The sequence below is a fragment of the Coregonus clupeaformis genome, chromosome 4, assembly GCF_020615455.1.
Source record: "Coregonus clupeaformis isolate EN_2021a chromosome 4, ASM2061545v1, whole genome shotgun sequence".
Classification (NCBI taxonomy): Eukaryota; Metazoa; Chordata; class Actinopteri; order Salmoniformes; family Salmonidae; genus Coregonus; species Coregonus clupeaformis.
The window spans coordinates 14,756,428-14,771,066 of NC_059195.1; positions in this window are offsets into that span (position 1 = coordinate 14,756,428).

A 14,639-nucleotide genomic window follows, 5' to 3' on the forward strand; every position below is an offset into this window, starting at 1 on the left:
AGAGACCAGGCAGCGTAGCGTGGATTCCATCTTCTGGTTGGCTCTCTCCGCCTGACCATTGGATTGGGGGTGAAAACCAGATGTGAGACTGACTGTAGCTCCAATGGCCAAACAGAAGGACTTCCAGACAGCAGAGGTAAACTGAGGGCCACGGTCGGAAACGATATCACTGGGCAAACCGTGGACCCTGAAAACCTCCCTAACCAGGATCTCGGACGTCTCCGAGGCAGAGGGAAGCTTGGCAATTGGCACAAAGTGGGGCGAACTTGCTGAATCTGTCCACGATAGTCAGAACGACCGTGTTCCCCTCAGAAGCGGGCAGCCCAGTGACGAAGTCCAGGGCCAGATGCGACCATGGTCGCCGGGGAATAGGAAGGGGGTGAAGTAGTCCAGAGCTGGGCCGATTGGTACTCTTATTCTGCGCACACACTGGACAGGCAGCAACAAAACCCCGAGTATCCTCGGCCATGGCAGGCCACCAAAAACGTCTGCGAAGAAACGCCATTGTCCGAGCCACGCCAGGGTGACAAGCCATCTTGCTGGCGTGGGACCATTTGAGGACAGCAGGACGAACCGACTCAGGCACAAACAACCGACCGGGTGGACCGTTACCGGGACCGGGCTGAGTCCGAAGGGCCGCCAGCACCTCCTCCTCAATCTTCCACATAACTGCTCCCACGACGCAGTTCCGGGGGAGAATTGTCTCGGTCTTGGACCCACTCTCCTCCGTCTTGGAGAACATCCGGGACAAGGCGTCCGCCTTGCCGTTCTTAGATCCAGGTCAGAACGTCAGGGAAAACTTGAATCGTCCGAAAAACAACGCCCACCTGGCCTGACGGGAGTTGAGACGTTTAGCCGATTGCACGTAAGCAAGATTCTTGTGGTCAGTCCAGACAATAAACGGTTGCTCCGCCCCCTCCAACCAGTGGCGCCACTCCTCCAAGGCAAGTTTCACCGCGAGAAGCTCCCGGTTACCCACATCGTAATTCCTCTCCGCAGGCGAAAGGCGACGAGAGTAGTAGGCGCAGGGATGGAGTTTACTGTCCGTGGAGCATCGCTGCGACAGGATGGCGCCAACTCCCACATCAGACGCGTCCACTTCAACGACCGAACTGACGGGCCGTGTCCGGTTGAGAGAGAATCGGTGCGTTGGTGAATCGCCTCTTCAAATCCAGAAACGCTCGATCCGCCTCCGGATTCCACTTGAAGGTCCTGATACTGGAAGTCAAGGCAGTTAACGGAGCGGCCACACGGCTGTAATCCCGGATGAATCTGCGGTAGAAATTCGCAAACCCCAAAAAATCTCTGGAGCTGCAATCTCGTACCGGGCTGGGCCCATTCCAGAACCGCTCTAACCTTCTCCTGGTCCATCCTAATCTCTCCCCTGGAGATGATGTACCCGAGAAAGGATGCCGTGTGGGCGTGAAACTCGCACTTCTCGGCCTTCACGAACAGGCGATTCTCCAACAATCGCTGCAGAACCTGCCGGACATGCTGGACGTGGTCGGAAGGTTCCTTCGAGAAGATCAGAATGTCATCCAGGTAAACAAACACAAAGAGACCGATCATATCTCTCAGGACGTCGTTCACCATACTCTGGAATACCGCTGGAGCATTGGTCAGTCCAAACGGCATCACCTGATACTCGAAGTGACCCATCGGTGTATTGAAACCCGTCAACCACTCGTCCCCCTCTCTGATCCGGACCATGTGATACGCATTGCGTAGGTCTAGCTTGGTGAACACCGTAGCACCCTGTAAGGAGTCGAAGGCAGAACTCATCAAGGGCAGGGGATACTTGTTCTTGACCGTGATGTCATTCAACCCCCGATAATCAATACACGGTCGAAGAGAGCCATCCTTCTTACCCACAAAGAAGAATCCTGCCCCCAGGGGGTGATGACGAGGGACGAACGAGACCAGCAGCTAGGGACTCCTTGATGTAGGTCTCCAAAGCCTCACGTTCAGGTCGGGAGATACTGTATAACCTTCCCTTGGGGTAGACAGCTCCAGGGAACAGGTTGATGGCACAATCATATGGTCGGTGGGGAGGGGAGTGACAGAGCCTTCTGCTTACTGAAAACTTCCCCCAAATCGTGATATGTCTCGGGAACCAGGGACAAATCTGGGGGTTTAGCCTCAATCACCTGACTGGGAACCGAATGGGGGCAGGCAGTCTTGAGACAGTTAGCATGACAATCAAGGCTCCAACTCGTTACCTTGCCCGTCACCCAATCGAACGTGGGATTGTGCTCCTTCAGCCAGGGGTATCCAAGGACCAGAGGAACATGGGAAGACGGCAGAATGAAGAATGAAATCATCTCAGAATGATTCCCCGACAACCGCATCTTAACCGGTTCAGTCCTCATCGTGATACGTGCCAGACTACTGCCGTTCAGAGTGGTCGCTTCAATGGCTTCCGGCAATTGCTCCTTGGAAAGCCCCAGCTGTTCCACCAACTCGGCATCAAGAAAGCTTCCATCGGCACCTGAATCGATAAAAGCGTTAATCGCTAAGCTCTGATTCCTGTTCACAAGGGTAGCCGGGAAACGGGGTCTGACAGAGGTACTGAGAGGTTGAAACTGGCTCGCTAAAAGTCCTCCCAACTTTAGCGAGCCGGGCAGTTTGACGACCGCCGGGAACAAGTGGAGATGTAATGTCCCGAGCTACCACAGTAGAGGCAGCAGTTGGTCTTACGTCTATGTTGACGCTCCTCCTTGGTTAACCCGTGCCGCCCCACTTGCATGGGTTCAGAATCGGGAGAGAGGACCTCTCCACTAATCCTTTGTGGTGGAGAATGATCGACGTGTTCTGGTCCACCACCCGACCCGACTGGGAACTGAAAAGCTGATCGATTGGACGGACCCCATTGCTTCTCCCTCCTTCGCTCTCGGACTCGATTATCCACCCGAATAGACAAGGCTACCAAGCTGTCCAGGTCACTAGGCTCCGGAGAGGAGATCAACTCATCCTTGAGCTGCTCCGACAGACCCTGGTAAAAGGCCGCTTGCAGAGACTCCTCGTTCCACCCACTCTCCACAGCCAATGTCTTGAACTCGATCACGAAGTCGGCCACGCTGCGAGTTCCTTGGTGAAGCGAAAACAGGCGCCTAGCTGCGTCCCTCCCTCGGACGGAATGGTCGAAGAGCTTCCTCATCTCGGCCGTGAACCCCTGGTATGAAGCCATGCAGGGGTCTTGTCGTTCCCAAACGGCTGAAGCCCACTCCAGCGCTCGACCACGCAGCAACGCAATCACAAAGGCTATCCTAGCCTTGTCTGTGGCATAAGAGTAGGGCTGTAGATCGAACACTAATCCACACTGCATAAGGAAGGAACGGCATCTTCCCAGCTCCCCCTCATATTTATCCGGCGTCGGAACCTTGGGCTCACGGAAGGACACAGCTCCAGAAGCGGCAGGCGAGATGGGTGAAACCGGTAGTGGATCCTCCACCGGAAACTTGCGTTGGTTCTGGACCTCCGTCAGACCGGTAGAAAGGTTCCGAACTGACAACGCGATCTCCTGTAGTACCGTGCTATGATGGCCCAACATCTTCTCCTGATGGGTAATGGCATGGTGAACAGAGTCCAGGTCCGCTGGGTTCATTACTGGCCGGATCGTTCTGTCACGAGTTGCTAAGCCAGAACCCAGAAGCAGACCAGGACAAGGTAAGTTGAAACGAAGGTGAGTGTTTATTTACAAGTTCAAGAGTGATGCTGAATAATCCAGGGAACAGAGCGGGCGGCGTTGATTAGTTGTTGGGGGGTGCAGTGGTTGATCCCATCCTGGGTCGGGCAGCCGCCGACCACCAGGCAGAGGTTGGATGAAGGTTCCGGACGGGTGACTGCAGATGGAACAAAACGGGGGTAAGTAAGCAACAAACCAACAAGGTGCAAAAACAACAAAACTAACGCTAGGCTCTAAGACTGATACTCTGGTAAACCTACTGTTCATGGCTAACGATCCGGCAGGGAATGGATGTTAGGCCAGAGCCTAAGAAGGGTGATGATCAGGACCAGGTGTGCAGATTGCTGATGGGATGCAGGTGCGGAAATCAAGAGAGCTCCCCGGAGCGTTCCCGAACCCTCGGGAAACTGGAGATCACGAACAGAAAACTAGTCACCAGACAGGACCCGACTCAGACTGCCGGGATCGTTACACAATGTGATTTTCTGGATTTTTGTTTTAGATTCCATCTCTCACAGTTGAAGTGTACCAATGATAAAAATTACAGACCTCTACATGCTTTGTAAGTAGGAAAACCTGCAAAATCGGCAGTGTATCAAATACTTGTTCTCCCCACTGTATGTCTGCAATGGGTTGTATTGCTCTAGGAGCTGGCTGTGGTGCTGTGCAGGTTGAAGTGGAAGGTTGTGCCTCTGTTTGTTGAATTATCACGGTCTGTGGGCCAAAACAATCACGTAGATGTGGAGTCATTTGAGAGGCAGATTGGTCATCATTCTGTAGCTGCAAGACTTCAGGTGAGTGTGGTGGTGTGTTCCTTGACAAGTATGACTCCATAAACACTATTTTCTGGATAGTTGATCTTCTCTTTCTTTGGTTTATTTTCCATTGCCTCCTTTTATAAAATACATTCTGTCTGGGAAAGTTGTGAGATGGATTTCAGTTAATCACTTTCTATTCTCTTGAGGTATCTTTCATTTTTTTCTTAAGATACTCCTGGTATCTTATAGGATCTTGTTTGATTTTGTTTATATACACTACATGACCAAAAGTATGTGGACACCTGCTTGTCGAACATCTCATTCCAAAATCATGGGCATTAATATGAAGTTGGTCCCCCCTTTGCTGCTATAACAGCCTCCACTCTTCTGGGAATGCTTTCCACTAGATGTTGGAACATTGCTGCGGGGACCTGCTTCCATTCACCCATGAGCATTAGTGAGGTCGGCCACTGACGTTGGGCGATTAGGCCTGGCTCGCAGTCGGCGTTCCAATTCATCCCAAAGGTGTTCGATGGGGTTGAGGTCAGGGCTCTGTGCAGGCCAGTAAAGTTATTCCACACCGATCTCTACAAACCATTTCTGTATGGACCTGGATTTGTGCACGGAGGCATTGTCATGCTGAAACAGGACAGGGCCTTCCCCAAACTGTTGACACAAAGTTCGAAACACAGAATCGTCTAAAATGTCATTGTATGCTGTAGTGTTAAGATTTCCCTTAACTGGAACTAAAAGGCCTAGCTTGAACCATGAAAAACAGCCCGAGACCATTATTCCTCCACCAAACTTTACAGTTGGCACTATGCATTGGGGTAGGTAGTGTTCTCCTGGCATCCGCCAAACTCAGATTTGTCCGTCGGACTGCCAGATGGTGAAGCGTGATTCATCACTCCAGAGAACGTGTTTCCACTGCTCTAGAGTCCAATGGCGGCTAGCTTTACACCACTCCAGCCGACGCTTGGCATTGCGCATAGTGATCTTATGCTTGGATGCAGCAGTGTGCTCGATATTTTTTTTTTATACACCTTTCAGCAACGGTTGTGGCTGAAATAGCCGAATCCACTAATTTGAATGGGTGTCCACATACTTTTGTATATATAGTGTATGTCCTTGAACTCTCCTTGGTTTATTTAGGGGGCATCTTATAGAAAGAAAAAAAATATTAATTAAAGTCAGTAATAACAATAGACATCAAAATTACTCAATCATCCTAACATAATTCAAAATGTAATGGTCTTATTTAGCAAATAAGTGTTCAATTTCAACTTAACCATGATCATATATGTAATTTGTGTGTCTTTTCAGGTTTTAAGGTAAGTAAAAATTGATGAACTAATACATTTAGCCATTACCACCACATTCTGTCCTTACCATCACAGTTCATTCTGCCGTGGTAATGACGTGTGGTGGGAAATACATTTTTACAGTATTTGGTCATAAATAGCAAGGATTCTAGCATGCTAACTCCAGTTAAACAGCTAGCATACAATGTATCCTAAATACACTAAATTAAAACATAATTTCACAAATCTAACATAATTTGATGAAATTATAGCCTATTTTGTAATGACATCCATATGCTCCTCTGTCACTATTCATATCCATGGTAACCAAGTACACAAACTTTTGAAAAAACATTATTATCATGTAATTTGCTTGTCGTGGTGGTAATGACACAATACTTAGAGACAACTGTATTTTGTGTAAAAAAAAAAATACAAATGGCTTATGCAAATCTAATATGTATATACAGTAGTTTCTATTTATTTGACTCATTTTTTTAAACAGGTGCATTAAATATTTTCTAATTATCGAGACTTTTATAAGTGTAATACATAGCAGAATGTCAGAAGTCTGGGTGTGAGACAGGATAAAAACAGTGCAAAACAATGAAATCAAAACATGAAATGCTTTAGAAAATAAGAAAATGAAAACATATTGAAAGCTGAAGAAAAAAAGTTTAAGGTTATTTTAGTCTCTACTTAATGGATGTGGAAAAACCTTTAAAATCTAACCCTGAGACACAAAAAGGCCTGTATTTGCAAAATCATAAATATAATTTTTATTCAACATTCTGGCTTGTAGACTCTTGCGTCTTTTTTTAGGCAGACTTATTTCAGACTGAATATCCATGGGGTAACCATGGTAACAGTCTGATGTTTAGGCAAGGTTTAGTGCTTACTGAACGTTAAAGATTCATCACGCAAACACACACACTCCTAATGATAGGGAAAAGGAGGACACACAATAAAAGCTACATAGCCATGTAACTAGGGTTGCAAAGGGCGGGTATATTACTGGAAACGTTCAATGTTTACCAGTAAACTACCAGAATATTGGTAACTTTAAGGAATAAATATAATTTTATCAGATGATTTCTAATGGCCTTTTTTGGGTACTTCAGATTATCACAGGTGTCTGAAATTATATCTGGCCCTCTGAGTGTCCTTACCACATAACATATATAAAATAATAAAATAAGATTTTAAAATAAAAAAATTAAATGACAAAGCTGTAAAACATTATCCTACATCTAAACCATCAACTTAGTGAATACCACCTGTGTTTAATATGAGGGTTTCAGCATTAACTATCCTTTATACATTTTTGTACACTTATTTATTTTACTATGTCAATATGTCTTTGTTGTAAATGTTTTGGGGCCAAACTGGAGGCAGTCATGAAAAAATACAATACTTGGAAGAGTTTCATTGAAAATAATGCCATAAAGCCATTGTTGATTACAGTGGGGAAAAAAAGTATTTAGTCAGCCACCAATTGTGCAAGTTCTCCCACTTAAAAAGATGAGAGAGGCCTGTAATTTTCATCATAGGTACACGTCAACTATAACAGACAAAATGAGAAAAATCCAGAAAATCACATTGTAGGATTTTTTTATGAATTTATTAGCAAATTATGGTGGAACATAAGTATTTGGTCAATAACAAAAGTTTCTCAATACTTTGTTATATACCCTTTGTTGGAAATGACACAGGTCAAACGTTTTCTGTAAGTCTTCACAAGGTTTTCACACACTGTTGCTGGTAGCTTTGTCCTCCAAACACGACGAGTTGAGTTTTTACCAAAAAGTTCTATTTTGGTTTCATCTGACCATATGACATTCTCCCAATCCTCTTCTGGATCTTCCAAATGCACTCTAGCAAACATCAGACGGGCCTGGACATGTACTGGCTTAAGCAGGGGGACACGTCTGGCACTGCAGGATTTGAGTCCCTGGCGACGTAGTGTGTTACTGATGGTAGGCTTTGTTACTTTGGTCCCAGCTCTCTGCAGGTCATTCACTAGGTCCCCCCGTGTGGTTCTGGGATTTTTGCTCACCGTTCTTGTGATCATTTTGACCCCACGGGGTGAGATCTTGCGTGGAGCCCTAGATCGAGGGAGATTATCAGTGGTCTTGTATGTCTTCCATTTCCTAATAATTGCTCCCACAGTTGATTTCTTCAAACCAAGCTGCTTACCTATTGCAGATTCAGTCTTCCCAGCCTGGTGCAGGTCTACAATTTTGTTTCTGGTGTCCTTTGACAGCTCTTTGGTCTTGGCCATAGTGGAGTTTGGAGTGTGACTGTTTGAGGTTGTGGACAGTCTTTTATACTGATAACAAGCTCAAACAGGTGCCATTAATACAGGTAACGAGTGGAGGACAGAGGAGCCTCTTAAAGAAGTTACAGGTCTGTGAGAGCCAGAAATCTTGCTTGTTTGTAGGTGACCAAATACCTATTTTCCACCATAATTTGCAAATAAATTCATAAAAAATCCTACAATGTGATTTTCTGGATTTTTCTTTCTCAATTTGTCTGTCATAGTTGACGTGTACCTATGATGAAAATTACAGGCCTCTCTCATCTTTTTAAGTGGGAGAACTTGCACAATTGGTGGCTGACTAAATACTTTTTTCCCCCACTGTAGATGCTTTTAAAAAATTAAGCTATTTTCTCTTGAACTGTATGGTCTATTCACTAGAAACTCATGGACAATATGGACACAGATATAAACAAATCAACACATTCACTCTCTGCCCAAAAACAAATCAAAGTACTGTCATGTCCACTCTAACAACACTGCTTATTGGACTTCCCAAGGTTTTTTCTTTTTCCTCCATCATGTGGAATTTTCATTAGGCTCCTTCAGTGAAAATAAACCAGCAGCAAAAATCCCACAAGTGCTTTTCTAATGGCCTAAACGGTCGTGCCCTTGTCGCTGGGGTTTAAAGCGTTAGATAGCGATCCACTGCTGTGATTCTCTGCTCCTCATCACAATGCAGGCTGACCACAGAGTAACTCTAATCAGCTCCCTTCGTGGCACTGATCTAAAGCTCGTGCTGATGGATTTGGCTCTGTCCCGGCCAGTGGTTTTAAGCAGATCCATATCAGGGTGATTGAATGAGCAGGCTTTGGCTAGCTAGCTGACGCTGCGGCTGATGCTGACGCTGGGACTGTGTTATTGCTAACACATGCAGGAGAGTAGTCAGGGTGACACTAGCCTTGGTGTGGAGATGGATCAGGTCGCTAAGGAGGAAGGTTAGAGGGAAGGGAGAAGTAAGATGGAGGAAGGAGGAGGAAGGAAAATGATATTAAGGACAATAGGAATGTATGCAGTAAGATTAAGCATTCTGGATGTTGCAGGTAGAAATGTATTAGAATTCGAAGAATACTGAAGACTTCCTATTATATGTAGCAGAACATTGTATGAATCCTATGTAATACATCTAGTAACACTCAGTCCTATTGGAGAAAGAGGGGAGGAACGTCTGAGGATATAGATGGATGATAGGAGATGGGAGGCAGGTGGGAGGTAGGAGGCAAAAGGAGGGAGTGTTTGATATAGGCTGAAGTCAGACCAGTCTCTGGGATTAGGCTCCACTGGCCACAACAACCTTCAGCTGGACCACAGGGATGGAAGGAATGCTGTTAGTCCAACTCCAACCTGCTTGCCTGCCTGGGATTAGATATCCTCTAATTCCATCGCACACATCACTGGACCAGAGAGATGTGTGGGGGTGTGGGGGGAGAGAAAGAGAGGGGGGCAGAAAGGAAAAGAGAAAAAGAGTGATAGATATGAGTAATAAAACCAGTAGATTAAATAAACATAACAAATCAAATATCTGGAGGAACAGATGTATACATAAGTACAGGTAACCCTAAACAAGAAAAGGAAAGCATATAGAGAGACAGAGCAGGTGAGTCGAAGGATGGGAAAAGGAGAAATGCTTAGGAATCCATGGAGCGTTGCGTTGTGCCAGTAGGGCGAGTGTGGCTTCTGTTGTGAGGCTTTTCTCATTATCCAGTCTATCAGCATGGTAAATAAGAGCATTGACCCCAGCTGACCTGGTCCCTGACTCAGATAAGCACTGCAAACACACACTGAAGCACTGGAGTGGCCCGCCCCAGCCACCGTGTCTCACACACACACACGTGCGCTCAAGCACGCACTTGCTCGCACACACATGCACATGCACGTACACAAACACACACACACATGCGCACACAGCCACACACACATGGACACACACGACACACAATACACACACACACAGCCAACCACATTAACACTGGAGGTGAACCTATGCTCCCATGACAGATGCCAATCTCACTCATCAATGAGTCTGTGACTGAGTGTGTGTATGGGTGTGTGTACAATTATGTTTGCGTGTGGTGTAGGTGTGTGTGTACATGTGTGTTCGTGCACCCATTGATTTGTGTGACTTCCAGTTTGTTGTTGTTGTCTCCCCTCTCTCTCTGCTGCTCACCAACAGGCTGGGGCTTTATCGACATACACATCGTTCTCCTTGGTTGGTTTACAACTGCTGTGTAAGGAATTCAACAAAATGGGGGAGAAAAAGAGCTCTCTGTTCTCTCACATTTGTCACCTCTGCACAGAGAAAAACGCTCAACTGAATTAGCGATGTTCAGCGATGTTCAAGCTGTCAGATTTTCAACAGCTTTTTGGACAAGCTTTCTTTTGCTTTCTATTCATGCCACAGAAACAAAACGAGCATGTGTCATGACAAATGTTGGCAAACAATACTCACTCATTTGTCTTCTGATGTAGGCTGAACTATGTGAACAAACAGATAACAATTGTAACATCAGGTTCTGGTCTGTTTGTAAACTGATAATAAAGATGAATCAGATTAAATGTAAACAGACATTGATTTAGGATTGAAGATAAATTACAACTCATCACCATTTTAGAACGCTTAGGTACATCAATATATTTTTTTACGCTTACAGTATGAGATGTATCACTCAGCTAGGTTTGCTTAATTGCAACAAATGTACATGTAAATGCACTGAATATAAAAAGTGCATAATATAATTTATTTTAGTAAATGAATAGCGTTCATATATCCTGTCTTGTATATGATTTACTCCTAGTGCTAGATTATGGTAATTGCCTGCACTTAAGCAATTAGACAAACCAAAAGCTGAAGTGGTGAATATGTGAAAGCTCTGTGCTGAATCATATTTTCCAGGAGAGGAAAGCAGAAATGAAAGGTGGAGTTTCTTGTCATCAATCTCAGAGTAAGCTAAAGCTGGTCTCTCTCTCTCTCTCTCTTTGTCTTTTTCTGTCTTTCTCTGTCTTTCTCTGTCTCTCTCTGTTACACTCTTTCTTTCTTTCTTTCTCTCTCGACCAGTCACTTTTCAGCAGCCATTGTTCTCTGCATGGTGATTTTTCTTTCTGTTTTTGGAAACGATAAAGGACTACACAGTCATATCCCCAGAAGCTCTCCCAAACAAAAGGCTACAGTGAAAAATGAGTAGCAATTTCCCTCTTACTTTTTATAGTTTTTTTTTCTGCCTCAGCCGAGAGAGACTAATACGGAGGTCAATCGGTTGATAATGGTTGTGTTTGAAATGGTTTGGAGGCTTTTATTCTGTTTTTACACTTTCAAATGTCTCACCTTTGATAAATGCTGATGTGTTTGTGTGATGTGTGTGCCAAGGCATGTGGTTGATAGGAAGGCATGACTCAGCCATAAACACACACAAATGCACGTCTTAGACATAAACACACACACGTCTCAGACATAAACCCACATGTCTCAGACGCGCACGTCTCAGACATAAACACGCACGTCTCAGACACACACACACACATACACACACATACGTCTCAGCCATAAACTCACTCTATCAGTCCGTTAGCAGGGAAACAGTTTAATGTTAACTCCACTACAAAGCATTGTGGACGCAATAACGTTTCAATAATTTTGTCACAAGGTTTATTAAATATATGTAAAAATATATATATTTAAAAAAATAAGAATATGCTTCCTGGTCTTTCTTATATCTCTCAGATATAGGACAGACACTTCAGAACAGACTTCCTTTAGATTTTTTGGGGGACTATCTGTTGTTCCATGTAGTGAATCTGTTATTCAATGTGTTCGTATGGGCTAATGGCAATAAGGTCCTAAAATTCTAAATCAAATAGCTAAATGATCCTTGGTATGACCTTCTTAAAACAATTCCAAATAATCAAATCCAATCCAATTTCCACATTTAGTTCTTGAGCGAGCGAAGAAAGGCTGTTTGGAGAAATGTCATGACAGCTATCCATAAAAATGGATAGAGGGCGCACCTCTGATCTTTGCCATTGATTGCTTCTGTGATAGCAAAGCCGATAGAGGGCTTCACTGTCTAGTGTGCTCTCTAGCTATCCATCTCTATGCAGTGGTCTAACCAGCACTTGCGGCTGGTGAGAAAGATTTTGAATGAAAAGAAAGGAAATCTGTACACAGGTTTAGCTTATATTAGGCTGTGCAACATAACATCAATTTCATTTAAAAAATCTAATAGGCTACCTTTATTTTTATGTCTAAGTTTCCCACCGTGAGGGAACTTCTGACAGCTATAGCGAGCAGGACTGACCTGTCAATGGGATAATGCAATTTTGGACAATAGACAATATGTTTGCATCCAATAGCCTTGTCTACTCCTAATTTTGTATGACCCTATTCATATAGATTATTATCATAACGCATTCTATAGAGACAGGCTTTCAATTTCATGAATCATGATCAGTGCACATGGTGCGGTGTTGTGGATTATTAATTGTGAAAACGTTTGCGCTATCAAGCCAAAGGAGGATACATGATTCCGTCTTTCTCTCCGGATATACAGTACTGTCCCCGTCAATACAGTTAGCTGGGTTCTCAGTACATCGTGCAGATAGGAATAAAGAACTCTCCAGGAAGAAGAAAGGCGGAGGTGTATGTTTCATGATTAACTACTCATGGTGTGATTGTGGTAATGTACAGTCCTTTTGTTCACAATACCTATTGTTCACTCAAACTAGAATACTTCACAATCAAATTCCGACCGCATTACCTTCCGAGATAATTTTCTTCGGTCATCATCACAGCCGTGTATGTTCCCCCTCAAGCCGATACCATGACGGCTCTCAAGAAACTACACTTGACTTTGCTCAAACTGGAAACCTCATATCCTCACAAAGCAAATCTGAGGAAAACAATACAATTGTTCGATCAACACATTGGCTGTAGTACTCGTGCTTAAAAAACTCTCAACCATTGTTACTCTCCCTTCCGGGATGGCTACAAGGCCCTCCCTCGCCCTGTCTTTCGGAAAATCAGATCACGACTGCATTCTGCTCCTCCCTCCTATAGGCAGAAACTCAAAGAGGAAGTACCCGTGCTAAGGTCTATTCAACGCTGGTCTGACCAATCGGAATCAAACAGGCCGCAATTCGCAATTCACCAGCTCAGACAAGAGACGTATGTGGCAGGGACTCCAGACAATCACGGATTACAAAGGGAAAACCAGCCAAGTCGCGGATACCGATGTCTTGCTCCCGGAGAAGCTAAACACCTTTGCCCGCTTTGAGGATAACACAGTGCCACCGACGCTGGCCGCTCTGGAGGATTGTGAGCTCTCGTTCTCCGTGTCCGACCTAAGTAAGACATTTAAGTGTGTTAACCCTCTCAAGGCTGCCAGCCCTGACGGCATCCCTAGCCCATTTCCTCAAAGCATGCGCAGACCAGCTGGCTGGAGTGCTTACGGACATACTCAATCTCTCCCTTTCCAAGTCTGCTGTCCCCACTTGCTTCAAGATGTCCACCATTGCTCCGGTACCCAAGAAGCAAAGGTAACTCCTTGGCCTACACATCACTGACAATCTGAAATGGTCCACACACAGACAGTGTGGTGAAGAAGGCACAACAGTGCCTTTTCAAACTCAGGAGACTGATGAAATTCGGCTTGGCCCCTAAGACCCTAACAAACTTTTACAGATGCACCATTGAGAGTATCCTGTCGGGTTGTATCACCACCTGGTACGGCAACTACACCGTCTGCAACCGCAAGGCTTTCCAGAGGGTGGTGTGGTCTGCCCAACACATCACGGGGGGCACACTGCCTGCCCTGCAGGACATCTACAGCACCCGATGTCACAAGGAAGCCCTTACACTGCCTGGAGGTGTGTTGGGTCATTGTCCTGTTGAAAAACAAATGATAGTCCCACTAAGCCCAAACCAGTTGGGATGGCGTAAAGCTGCAGAATGCTGTGGTAGCCATTCTGGTTAAGTGTTCCATGAATTCTAAATAAATCCCAGACAGTGTCACCAGCAAAGCAACCCCACACCATAACACCTCCTCGTCCATGCTTTATGGTGGGAAATACACATGCGGAGAACATCTGTTCACCCACACCGTGTCTCACAAAGACACGGCGGTTGGAACCAAAAACCTCAAATTTGGACTCCAGACCAAAGGACACATTTCCACCTGTATGATGTCCATTGCTCGTGTTTCTTGGCCCAAGCAGGTCTCTTCTTATTATTGGTGTCCTTTAGTAGTGGTTTCTTTATAGCAATTCGACCATGAATGCCTGATTCACACAGTCCCCTCTGAACAGGTGATGTTGAGATGTGTCTGTGACTTGAACTCTGTGAAGCATTTATTTGGGCTGCAATTTCTGTGGCTGGTAGCTCTAATGAACTTATCCTCTGCAGCAGAGGTAACCATGGGTCTTCAATTCCACAAATTAACTTTTATGAAGGCACACCTGTTAATTGAAATGCATTCCAGGTGACTACCTCATGAAGCTCGTTGAGAGATCGCCAAGAGTGTGCAAAGCTGTCATCTAGGCAAAGGGTGGCTATTTGAAGAATCTCAAATATATATTTTTATTTGTTT